Genomic DNA, 12,476 nt, shown 5'->3' with positions numbered 1-12,476 from the left:
TACACAGCATGGCATACATAATAGACCATATGGCCGAGGCATAGGGGATGACACTCATCTTTTCTCTATCTTCTGCCGTGGTCGGGCATTGAGCCGTGCTCAATTGCACACCTTGCAATACAGGCAAGAACCCCTTCTTGGACTAGTCCATATTGAACTTCTTCAATAACTTGTCAAGGTACATACTCTGTGAAAGACCAATGAGGCGTCTTGATCTATCTCTATAGATCTTGATGCCTAATATATAAGAAGCTTCTCCAAGGTCCTTCATTGAAAAACACTTATTCAAATAGGTCTTTATACTTTCCGAGAATTCTATATCATTTCCCATCAATAGTATGTCATCCACATATAATAAGAGAAATGCTACAGAGCTCCCACTCACTTTCTTGTAAACACAGGCTTCTCCATAAGTCTGTGTAAACCCAAACGCTTTGATCATCTCATCAAAGCGAATGTTCCAACTCCGAGATGCTTGCACCAGTCCATAGATGGAGCGCTGGAGCTTGCATACCTTGTTAGCATTCTTAGGATCGACAAAACCTTCCAGCTGCATCATATACAATTCTTCCTTAAGGAAGCCGTTAAGGAATGCCGTTTTGACGTCCATCTGCCATATCTCATAATCATAGTATGCGGCAATTGCTAACATGATTCGGACGGACTTCAGCTTCGCTACGGGTGAGAAAGTCTCATCGTAGTCAACCCCTTGAACTTGTCGATAACCCTTAGCGACAAGTCGAGCCTTATAGATGGTCACATTACCATCCGCATCTGTCTTCTTCTTAAAGATCCATTTGTTTTCTATGGCTCGCCGATCATCGGGCAAGTCAGTCAAAGTCCATACTTCGTTTTCATACATGGATCCTATCTCGGATTTCATGGCTTCTAGCCATTTGTCGGAATCCGGGCCCGCCATCGCTTCTTCATAGTTCGAAGATTCACCGTTGTCTAACAACATGATTTCCAGGACAGGGTTGCCGTACCACTCTGGTGCGGAACGTGTCCTTGTGGACCTACGAAGTTCAGTAGTAACTTGATCCGAAGCTTCATGATCATCATCATTAACTTCCTCCCCAGTCGGTGTAGGCACCACAGGAACATCTTCCTGCGCTGCGCTACTTTCCGGTACGGAAGGGGTGACTATCACCTCATCAAGTTCCACTTTCCTCCCACTTACTTCCTTCGAGAGAAACTCTTTCTCCAGAAAGGACCCGTTCTTGGCAACGAAGATCTTGCCTTCGGATCTGAGGTAGAAGGTATACCCAATAGTTTCTTTAGGGTATCCTATGAAGACGCATTTCTCCGACTTGGGTTCGAGCTTTTCAGGTTGAAGTTTCTTGACATAAGCATCGCATCCCCAAACTTTTAGAAACGACAGCTTAGGTTTCTTCCCAAACCATAATTCATACGGTGTCGTCTCAACGGATTTCGACGGAGCCCTATTTAAAGTGAATGCGGCAGTCTCTAAAGCATAGCCCCAAAATGAGAGCGGTAAATCGGTAAGAGACATCATAGATCGCACCATATCCAATAGAGTGCGATTACGATGTTCGGACACACCGTTTCACTGAGGTGTTCCAGGCGGCGTGAGTTGTGAAACGATTCCACATTTCCTTAAGTGCGCACCAAATTCGTGACTTAAATATTCTCCACCACGATCTGATCGTAAGAATTTTATTTTTCTGTCACGTTGATTCTCAACCTCACTCTGAAATTCCTTGAACTTTTCAAAGGTTTCAGACTTGTGTTTCATTAGGTGGACATACCCATATCTACTTAAATCATCAATGAGAGTGAGAACATAACGATATCCTCCGCGAGCCTCAACACGCATTGGACCGCACACATCGGTATGTATGATTTCCAATAAGTTGGTTGCTCGCTCCATTGTTCCGGAGAACGGAGTCTTGGTCATCTTACCCATGAGGCATGGTTCGCACGTGTCAAATGATTCGTAATCAAGAGACTCCAAAAGTCCATCTGCATGGAGCTTCTTCATGCGCTTGACACCAATGTGACCAAGGCAGCAGTGCCACAAGTATGTGGGACTATCGTTATCAACTTTACATATTTTGGTATTCACACTATGAATATGTGTAACATCACGTTCGAGATTCATCAAGAATAAACCACTGACCAGCGGGGCATGACCATAAAACATATCTCTCAAATAAATAGAACAACCATTATTCTCGGATTTAAATGAGTAGCCATCTCGAATTAAACGAGATCCAGATACAATGTTCATGCTCAAAGCTGGCACTAAATAACAATTATTGAGGTTTAAAACTAATCCCGTAGGTAGATGCAGAGGTAGCGTGCCGACGGCGATCACATCGACCTTGGAACCATTCCCGACGCGCATCGTCACCTCGTCCTTTGCCAGTCTCCGTTTATTCCGCAGTTCCTGTTTTGAGTTAGAAATTTAAGCAACCGCACCGGTATCAAATACCCAGGAGCTACTACGAGTACCGGTAAGGTACACATCAATTAGATGTATATCACATATACCTTTGGTGTTGCCGGCCTTCTTGTCCGCTAAGTATTTGGGGCAGTTCCGCTTCCAGTGACCACTTCCCTTGCAATAAAAGCACTCAGTCTCAGGCTTGGGTCCATTCTTTGACTTCTTCCCGGCAACTGGCTTACCGGGCGCGGCAACTCCCTTGCCGTCCTTCTTGAAGTTCTTCTTACCCTTGCCCTTCTTGAACTTAGTGGTTTTATTCACCATCAACACTTGATGTTCTTTTCTGATCTCCACCTCCGCTGATTTCAGCATCGAATATACCTCAGGAATGGTCTTTTCCATCCCCTGCATATTGAAGTTCATCACAAAGCTCTTGTAGCTTGGTGGAAGCGACTGAAGGATTCTGTCAATGACCGCGTCATCCGGGAGATTAACTCCCAGCTGAGACAAGCGGTTGTGTAACCCAGACATTCTGAGTATGTGCTCACTAACAGAACTATTCTCCTCCATTTTACAGCTGAAGAACTTGTAGGAGACTTCATATCTCTCGACCCAGGCATGAGCTTGGAAAACCATTTTCAGCTCTTCGAACATCTCATATGCTCCATGCTTCTCAAAACGCTTTTGGAGCCCCGGTTCTAAGCTGTAAAGTATGCCGCACTGAACGAGGGAGTAATCATCAGCACGAGATTGCCAAGCGTTCATAACGTCTTGGTTCTCTGGGATTGGTGCTTCACCTAGCGGTGCTTCTAGGACATAATCTTTCTTGGCTGCTATGAGGATGATCCTCAGGTTCCGGACCCAGTCCGTATAGTTGCTGCCATCATCTTCCAGCTTGGTTTTCTCTAGGAACACGTTGAAGTTGAGGACAACGTGGGCCATTTGATCTACAAGACATATTGTAAAGATTTTAGACTAAGTTCATGATAATTAAGTTCATATAATCGAATTATTCAATTAACTCCCACTCAGATAGACATCCCTCTAGTCATCTAAGTGAAACATGATCCGAGTTAACTAGGCCGTGTCCGATCATCACGTGAGACGGACTAGTCAAGATCGGTGAACATCTCCTTGTTGATCGTATCTTCTATACGACTCATGCTCGACCTTTCGGTCCTCCGTGTTCCGAGGCCATGTCTGTACATGCTAGGCTCGTCAAGTCAACCTAAGTGTATTGCGTGTGTTCCGAGGCCATGTCTGTACATGCTAGGCTCATCAACACCCGTTGTATGCGAACGTTAGAATCTATCACACCCGATCATCACGTGGTGCTTCGAAACAACGATCCTTCGCAACGGTGCATAGTTAGGGTGAACACTTTCTTGAAATTATTATAAGGGATCATCTTACTTACTACCGTCGTTCTAAGCAAATAAGATGCAAAAACATGATAAACATCTCATGCAATCAAATAGTGACATGATATGGCCAATATCATTTTGCTCCTTTGATCTCCATCTTCGGGGCACCATGATCATCTTCGTCACCGGCATGACACCATGATCTCCATCATTGTGTCTTCATGAAGTTGTCACGCCAACGATTACTTCTACTTCTATGGCTAACGCGTTTAGCAATAAAGTAAAGTAATTTACATGGCGTTATTCAATGACACACAGGTCATACAAAATAATAAAGACAACTCCTATGGCTCCTGCCGGTTGTCATACTCATCGACATGCAAGTCGTGATTCCTATTACAAGAATATGATCAATCTCATACATCACATATATCATTCATCACATCTTCTCGCCATATCACATCACATAGCACATGCTGCAAAAACAAGTTAGACGTCCTCTAATTGTTGTTGCAAGTTTTTACGTGGCTTGTATAGGTTTCTAGCAAGAACGTTTCTTACCTACGTAAAACCACAACGTGATATTCCAATTTCTATTTACCCTTCATAAGGACCCTTTTCATCGAATCCGTTCCGACTAAAGTGGGAGAGACAGACACCCGCTAGCCACCTTATGCAACTAGTGCATGTCAGTCGGTGGAACCTGTCTCACGTAAGCGTACGTGTAAGGTCGGTCCGGGCCGCTTCATCCCACAATGCCGCCGAAACAAGATAAGACTAGTAGCGGCAAGAAGAATTGGCAACATCTACGCCCACAACTGCTTTGTGTTCTACTCGTGCATAGTAACTACACATAGGCCTGGCTCATGATGCCACTGTTGGGGATTGTAGCAGAATTTTAAAATTTTCCTACGCTCACCAAGATCCATCTATGGAGTATACTAGCAACGAGGGAAAGGAGTGCATCTACATACCCTTGTAGATCGCGAGCGGAAGCGTTCCAATGAACGAGGTTGATGGAGTCGTACTCGCCGTGATCCAAATCACCGATGACCGAGTGCCGAACGGACGGCACCTCCGCGTTCAACACACGTACAGAGCAGCGACGTCTCCTCCTTCTTGATCCAGCAAGGGGGAAGGAGAGGTTGATGGAGATCCAGCAGCACGACGGCGTGGTGGTGGATGTAGCGGGATCTCGGCAGGGCTTCGCCGAGCTTCTGCGAGAGGGAGAGGTGTTGCAGGGGAGGAGGGAGGCGCCAAAGGCTGTAGTCCTAGTGCCCTCCCTCCCCCCTTTATATAGGCCCCCTGGGAGGGGGGGGGGGGCGCCGGCCTGGAACCCATCTACATGGGGTGCGGTGGCCAGGGGGAGACTTGCCCCCCAAGGCAAGTGGGGCGCCCCCCCCCTAGGGTTTCCAACCCTAGGCGCAGGGGGGAGGCCCATGGGGGGTGCCCCAGCCCACTAAGGGCTGGTTCCCTTCCCACTTCAGCCCATGGGGCCCTCCGGGATAGGTGGCCCCACCCGGTGGACCCCCGGGACCCTTCCGGTGGTCCCGGTACAATACCGGTGACCCCCGAAACTTTCCCCGTGGCCGAAACTTGACTTCCTATATATAATTCTTCACCTCCGGACCATTCTGGAACTCCTCGTGACGTCCGGGATCTCATCCGGGACTCCGAACAACTTTCGGGTTTCTGCATACTCATATCTCTACAACCCTAGCGTCACCGAACCTTAAGTGTGTAGACCCTACGGGTTCGGGAGACATGCAGACATGACCGAGACGCCTCTCCGGTCAATAACCAACAGCGGGATCTGGATACCCATGTTGGCTCCCACATGTTCCATGATGATCTCATCGGATGAACCACGATGTCGAGGATTCAATCAATCCCGTATACAATTCCCTTTGTCAATCGGTATGTTACTTGCCCGAGATTCGATCGTCGGTATCCCAATACCTTGTTCAATCTCGTTACCGGCAAGTCTCTTTAATCGTACCACAATGCATGATCCCGTGACTAACTCCTTAGTCACATTGAGCTCATTATGATGATGCATTACCGAGTGGGCCCAGAGATACCTCTCCGTCATACGGAGTGACAAATCCCAGTCTCGATCCGTGCCAACCCAACAGACACTTTCGGAGATACCCGTAGTGTACCTTTATAGGCACCCAGTTACGTTGTGACGTTTGGCACACCCAAAGTACTCCTACGGTATCCGGGAGTTGCACGATCTCATGGTCTAAGGAAAAGATACTTGACATTGGAAAAGCTCTAGCAAACGAACTACACGATCTTTGAGCTATGCTTAGGATTGGGTCTTGTCCATCACATCATTCTCCTAATGATGTGATCCCGTTATCAATGACATCCAATGTCCATAGTCAGGAAACCATAACTATCTGTTGATGAACGAGCTAGTCAACTAGAGGCTTACTAGGGACACGTTGTGGTCTATGTATTCACACATGTATTACGATTTCCGGATAACACAATTATAGCATGAACAATAGACAATTACCATGAACAAAGAAATATAATAATAACCATTTATTATTGCCTCTAGGGCATATTTCCAACAGTCTCCCACTTGCACTAGAGTCAATAATCTAGTTACATTGTGATGAATCGAACACCCATTGCGTCCTGGTGTTGATCATGTTTTGCTCTAGGGAGAGGTTTAGTTGTCCAACGACTCTTCCGGCGAGGAGGACTACTCGGATGAGATGCACTATGTTAGGCAGTAATATTAGTTGTTACTCATAACTTATACCGGGTACATTAACCCATCACAAACATACATGTACCTGGTACAACCCTCGCACAGTAATTGGACTTGGTACATTCGGCCACCACAAGGATACTCTTGTACCCGATAGATTAAGTGGACAAACCGTATACTTACACCTGGTACATTCAGACATACTTGTGCCTAGTACATTAAGTGGACAATCGTATACTTGTACCTGGTACATTCACGCATACTTGTACCTGGTACATTCATGCATACTTGTACCTGGTACATTCACGCATACTTGTACCTGGTACATGTAGAACTAGCCATATAACACCTAAATTAATAATAGTACTGGCATGATTAATAAAAAATGGAGAATAGCTTTTTTCTTCTGTGAGCATCATGCAACTCATACGGCCGTGGTACCTTCTTCGTGTTGGGGATCGTAGCAGAATTTTAAAATTTTCCTACGCTCACCAAGATCCATCTATGGAGTATACTAGCAACGAGGGAAAGGAGTGCATCTACATACCCTTGTAGATCGCGAGCGGAAGCGTTCCAATGAACGAGGTTGATGGAGTCGTACTCGCCGTGATCCAAATCACCGATGACCGAGTGCCGAACGGACGGCACCTCCGCGTTCAACACACGTACGGAGCAGCGACGTCTCCTCCTTCTTGATCCAGCAAGGGGGAAGGAGAGGTTGATGGAGATCCAGCAACACGACGGCGTGGTGGTGGATGTAGCGGGATCTCGGCAGGGCTTCGCCGAGCTTCTGCGAGAGGGAGAGGTGTTGCAGGGGAGGAGGGAGGCGCCAAAGGCTGTAGTCCTACTGCCCTCCCTCCCCCTTTATATAGGCCCCCTGGGAGGGGGGGGGGCCGGCCTGGAACCCATCTACATGGGGGGCGGCGGCCAGGGGGGAGACTTGCCCCCCAAGGCAAGTGGGGCGCCCCCCCACCCTAGGGTTTCCAACCCTAGGCGCAGGGGGAGGCCCATGGGGGGTGCCCCAGCCCACTAAGGGCTGGTTCCCTTCCCACTTCAGCCCACGGGGCCCTCCGGGATAGGTGGCCCCACCCGGTGGACCCCCGGGACCCTTCCGGTGGTCCTGGTACAATACCGGTGACCCCCGAAACTTATCCCGTGGCCGAAACTTGACTTCCTATATATAATTCTTCACCTCCGGACCATTCCGGAACTCCTCGTGACGTCCGGGATCTCATCCGGGACTCCGAACAACTTTTGGGTTTCTGCATACTCATATCTCTACAACCCTAGCGTCACCGAACCTTAAGTGTGTAGACCCTACGGGTTCGGGAGACATGCAGACATGACCGAGACGCCTCTCCGGTCAATAACCAATAGCGGGATCTGGATACCCATGTTGGCTCCCACATGTTCCATGATGATCTCATCGGATGAACCACGATGTCGAGGATTCAATCAATCCCGTATACAATTCCCTTTGTCAATCGGTATGTTACTTGCCCGAGATTCGATCGTCGGTATCCCAATACCTTGTTCAATCTCGTTACCGGCAAGTCTCTTTAATCGTACCACAATGCATGATCCCGTGACTAACTCCTTAGTCACATTGAGCTCATTATGATGATGCATTACCGAGTGGGCCCAGAGATACCTCTCCGTCATACGGAGTGACAAATCCCAGTCTCGATCCGTGCCAACCCAACAGACACTTTCGGAGATACCCGTAGTGTACCTTTATAGGCACCCAGTTACGTTGTGACGTTTGGCACACCCAAAGTACTCCTACGGTATCCGGGAGTTGCACGATCTCATGGTCTAAGGAAAAGATACTTGACATTGGAAAAGCTCTAGCAAACGAACTACACGATCTTTGAGCTATGCTTAGGATTGGGTCTTGTCCATCACATCATTCTCCTAATGATGTGATCCCGTTATCAATGACATCCAATGTCCATAGTCAGGAAACCATAACTATCTGTTGATGAACGAGCTAGTCAACTAGAGGCTTACTAGGGACACGTTGTGGTCTATGTATTCACACATGTATTACGATTTCCGGATAACACAATTATAGCATGAACAATAGACAATTACCATGAACAAAGAAATATAATAATAACCATTTATTATTGCCTCTAGGGCATGTTTCCAACACTTCGGACACTTCACCGGCAACATTCACGAGCTTCTCGCATCCATCTGTGTCAAACCCATGCTGTGCAACGATACTGAGACTCATCATCCTCAATGCGGTAGATGCCACACCATTCCACCTTGGCAAAAATGTTGTGCAAGTCTAGTCCCGGGAAAGAACCTGGGGTAACACAAACATTCACGAGCTTCTCGCATCCATCTGTGTCAAACCCATGTTGTGCAACGACACTGAGACTCATCGTCCTCAATGCGGTCGATGCCACACCATTCCACCTTGGCAAAAATGTTGTGCAAGTCCAGTCCCGAGAAAGAACCTGGGGTAACACAAACTTCAAGACGCCGCCCTCAAAAGGGAAGTGACGCAAGATCGAGGTCATGGTCCGACCTTCCGCCGCATGAGGCCATGGTTTGACCTCCCACCGCAAGATCTAGGCCTTGATCCCAAGATGTGACCCGAGAGCTAACGAGGTTGAAGAGCTCCACGAGGACCCCTCAGGAGGAGGGTGAGATCCGCATAAGCCACACCGCCGACTGCCGCCTAGAGCAAATCTTTCTGCGCACACCCACGCCGTGTAACGCCGCTGAGACTCATCGTCCTCAATGCAGTAGACGCCACACCATTCCACCTTGGCAAAAATGTTGTGCAAGTCCAGACCCAGGAAAAACCTGGGGTAACACAAACTTCAAGACACCACCCTCAAAAGGGGAAGTAATGCAAGATCGATGTCATGGTCTGACCTTCCGCGAAAAGATCAAGGTCGCAGTCTGACCTTCAGCCGCAAGATCTAGGCCTTGACCCCGATATGTGACCCAAGAGCTGACGAGGTTGAAGAGCTCCACGACGACCCCTCGGGAGGAGAGCGAGATCCGAAGACACCACACCACCGACTTCCGCCAAGAGCAAATCTTTCTGCGCACACCCACGTTGTCGAACTAATGCGGGAATACCCGCACGTACCACTGGCCTGCAAACCCACCGGTACAAACACTTGTTCCGCGAACAAAAGTCATTCTTACTCCAGGTTCGGGATACATATTCATCTCAATGGTGTTCGGGATACATATTTGTGGCGAGTTTTGAACTTGTTCCGAGAACAACAGTCGATGTTAGGGAAGGTACATATAAGCCTCGAATGGTGTTCTGAGTACACATTTCTGGTGAGTTCTCAACTTGTTCTAGGAACAATAGTCGTTCTTGTTCCAGGTACATATAAGCCTCGGATGGTGTTCGAGGTATTTATTTATGGTGAGTTTTGAACTTCTTCTTAGAACAACAGTCGTTCTTGTTCAAGGTACATATAAGCCTTGGATGATGTTGCTGGCACATTTTTACGTGAGTTTTGAACTTGTTCCGGGAACACACAATTGTTCTTGTTCCAGGTGCAGATAAACCTTAGATGGTGTTCGGGGTACATATTTGTGGTGAGTTCTAAACTTATTGTGAGAACATCATTCGTTCTTGTTCCAGGTACATATAAGCCTCGGATTGTGTTCCAGGTACATATTTGTGGTGAGTTTTGAACTTGTTTCAGGAGCACATAGTTGTTCTTATTCCGGCTACATATAAGCCCGATGGTGTTCCGATTACACATTTGTGGTGAGTTCTCGTTGTTGTTCCTGGTACATATAAGCCTTAGACGGTGTTCACGGTATTTATTTATGGTGAGTTCTGAACTTCTTCTAAGAACAACAGTCGTTCTTGTTCCAGGTACATATAAGTCTTGGATGATGTTCCCAGTACATTTTTTTGTGAGTTCTGAACTTGTTCCAGGAACACAGAATTGTTCTTGTTCCAGGTGCAGATAAGCCTTCGATGGTGTTCGGGGTACATATTTGTACTGAGTTCTGAACTTATTGCGAAAATAACATCCGTTCTTGTTCCAGGTACATATAAGCCTCGGATTATGATCCATATACATATTTGTGGTGTGTTTTGAACTTGTTCGAGGACCACATAGTCGTTCTTATTCCGGATACATATAAGCCCGATGGTGTTCTGATTACACATTTGTGGCGAGTTCTGAGCATGTTCTAGGAACAACAATCATTCTTGTTCCACGCACATATAAGCTTCGGAAGGTGTTCGTGGTATATATTTGTGGTAAGTTCTGAACTTGTTCCAAGAAGAATAGTTGTTCTTGTTCGATGTACATATAATCCTCAGATATTGTTCTTGTTACAAACTTGTGGTGAGTTCTAAACTTGTTTCAGGAACACACAGTCGTGCTTGTTCCAGGTACATGTAATATCCGTATGGTGTTCCGGATACACATTTCTGATGAGTTATGAACATCATCTGAGGCTTATATATACCCAGAACATCAACTGAGACCTATATACACCTGGAATATCATTTCAAGCTTATATGTACCTGGAACAAGAACGACCGTGTGTTCCAGGAACAAGTTTAGAACTCACCATAAATGTCTACCAGGAACATGCTCCAAGTCTTATATGTACCTGAAACCAGAACGACTATTGTTCTCGGAACAAGTTCAGAATACACCAAAAATAAATACCTCGACCACCATCCGAGCCTTATATGTTCCTGGAAAAAGAACGACGGTTGTTCACCACAAATGTGTACCTAGAACACCATCCGGGGGTTATATGTACCTGGAACAAGAATGACTATGTGTTCCGGGAACATGTTCTGAACTCATCATGTTTGTGTAACCAGAACACCTTCCGAAGCTTATATGTACATGGAACAAGAACGACTATTTTTCTTGGAACAAGTACATAACTCACTACAAATATGTACCCCGAACACCATCTGGGGCTTATATGTACTTGGGAAAATGAACTACTGTGTGTTCCTGGATCAAATTCAGAACTCACTGTAAATGTGTACCGGGAACACCATCTGAGGCTTATATGTACCTGGAAGAAGTTCATAACTCACCACAAATAAAGAGCTGTTTTACGGTGATTGGGTTAGTACTCGGAGTACTTAGCAGTACTTACATCTCTGATCACGTCTGATTTTTATTAGCCGTCCGATCTTGCGGGGAATTAAACTTGATTAAATTTAATATGTTAATTGCGATAAGGGCATAATGGTCCAGGGGGAAATATCTTTTCTTGAACCGATCACTTGAGGACGAGATCCATGTCTACTCGATCCAGATCAGAATCCTCCTCCGATCTATTCGTCGCCGCTCCTGACCTTCTCCGTCCTCGACCTGCCCGGTGAGAGGAATAAATTCATCGTCCTCGTCCTCCACCCAACCAACCCCAGCCCCCCCACGCCGTCACCGAAGAAGAAGAAGGGCGGATCTGCGCCGGCTGAATCGGCGGCGACGGCGGCGGATGATCCCATCTCTTCGCGCGTACCAGGTATGAATCCAGTTTATTAGAGTCATCATCCATGCTAGGATAGTACTTGTTGGGCGTTGATGATTGGTTTCCCTCACATGTCAAACGAGCAAAGTCTTTTCCATGCACTTGTCTTTGCCTATGAGCTATTTCACACCTGCAACATTGATAAACAGAAAGATGTTGATGATTGGTTTCCCTCACATGTCATATGCAGGAAGACATGGCGTATGCAAGTGATGAGAGTATGTTCGAGTATCTAAATGTTGTCAGCAAGATGTTTGAGAGTGAGGCTGAAGGCTATGAATTCTACAAAAAATATGCTCTTGAAAAAGGTTTTAGTGTGAGGAAAAGCTACGTTGAGTGGGATGGATCCAACAAATACATAATTTTAAGGAAAATTGTGTGTAGTCGTCAAGGGTTTCGCGAAGAGAAGCACATGAAAAGAAAGATGGAAGATAGAAAGAGGAGGCCACGAAGTTTAACTCGTGTTGGGTGTAATGCTAAA

The sequence above is a fragment of the Triticum aestivum genome, chromosome 2D (assembly GCF_018294505.1).
Source record: "Triticum aestivum cultivar Chinese Spring chromosome 2D, IWGSC CS RefSeq v2.1, whole genome shotgun sequence".
Lineage (NCBI taxonomy): Eukaryota > Viridiplantae > Streptophyta > Magnoliopsida > Poales > Poaceae > Triticum > Triticum aestivum.
The sequence above is the reverse complement of the archived record's forward strand: the minus strand, read 5'-3'. Positions refer to the sequence as shown.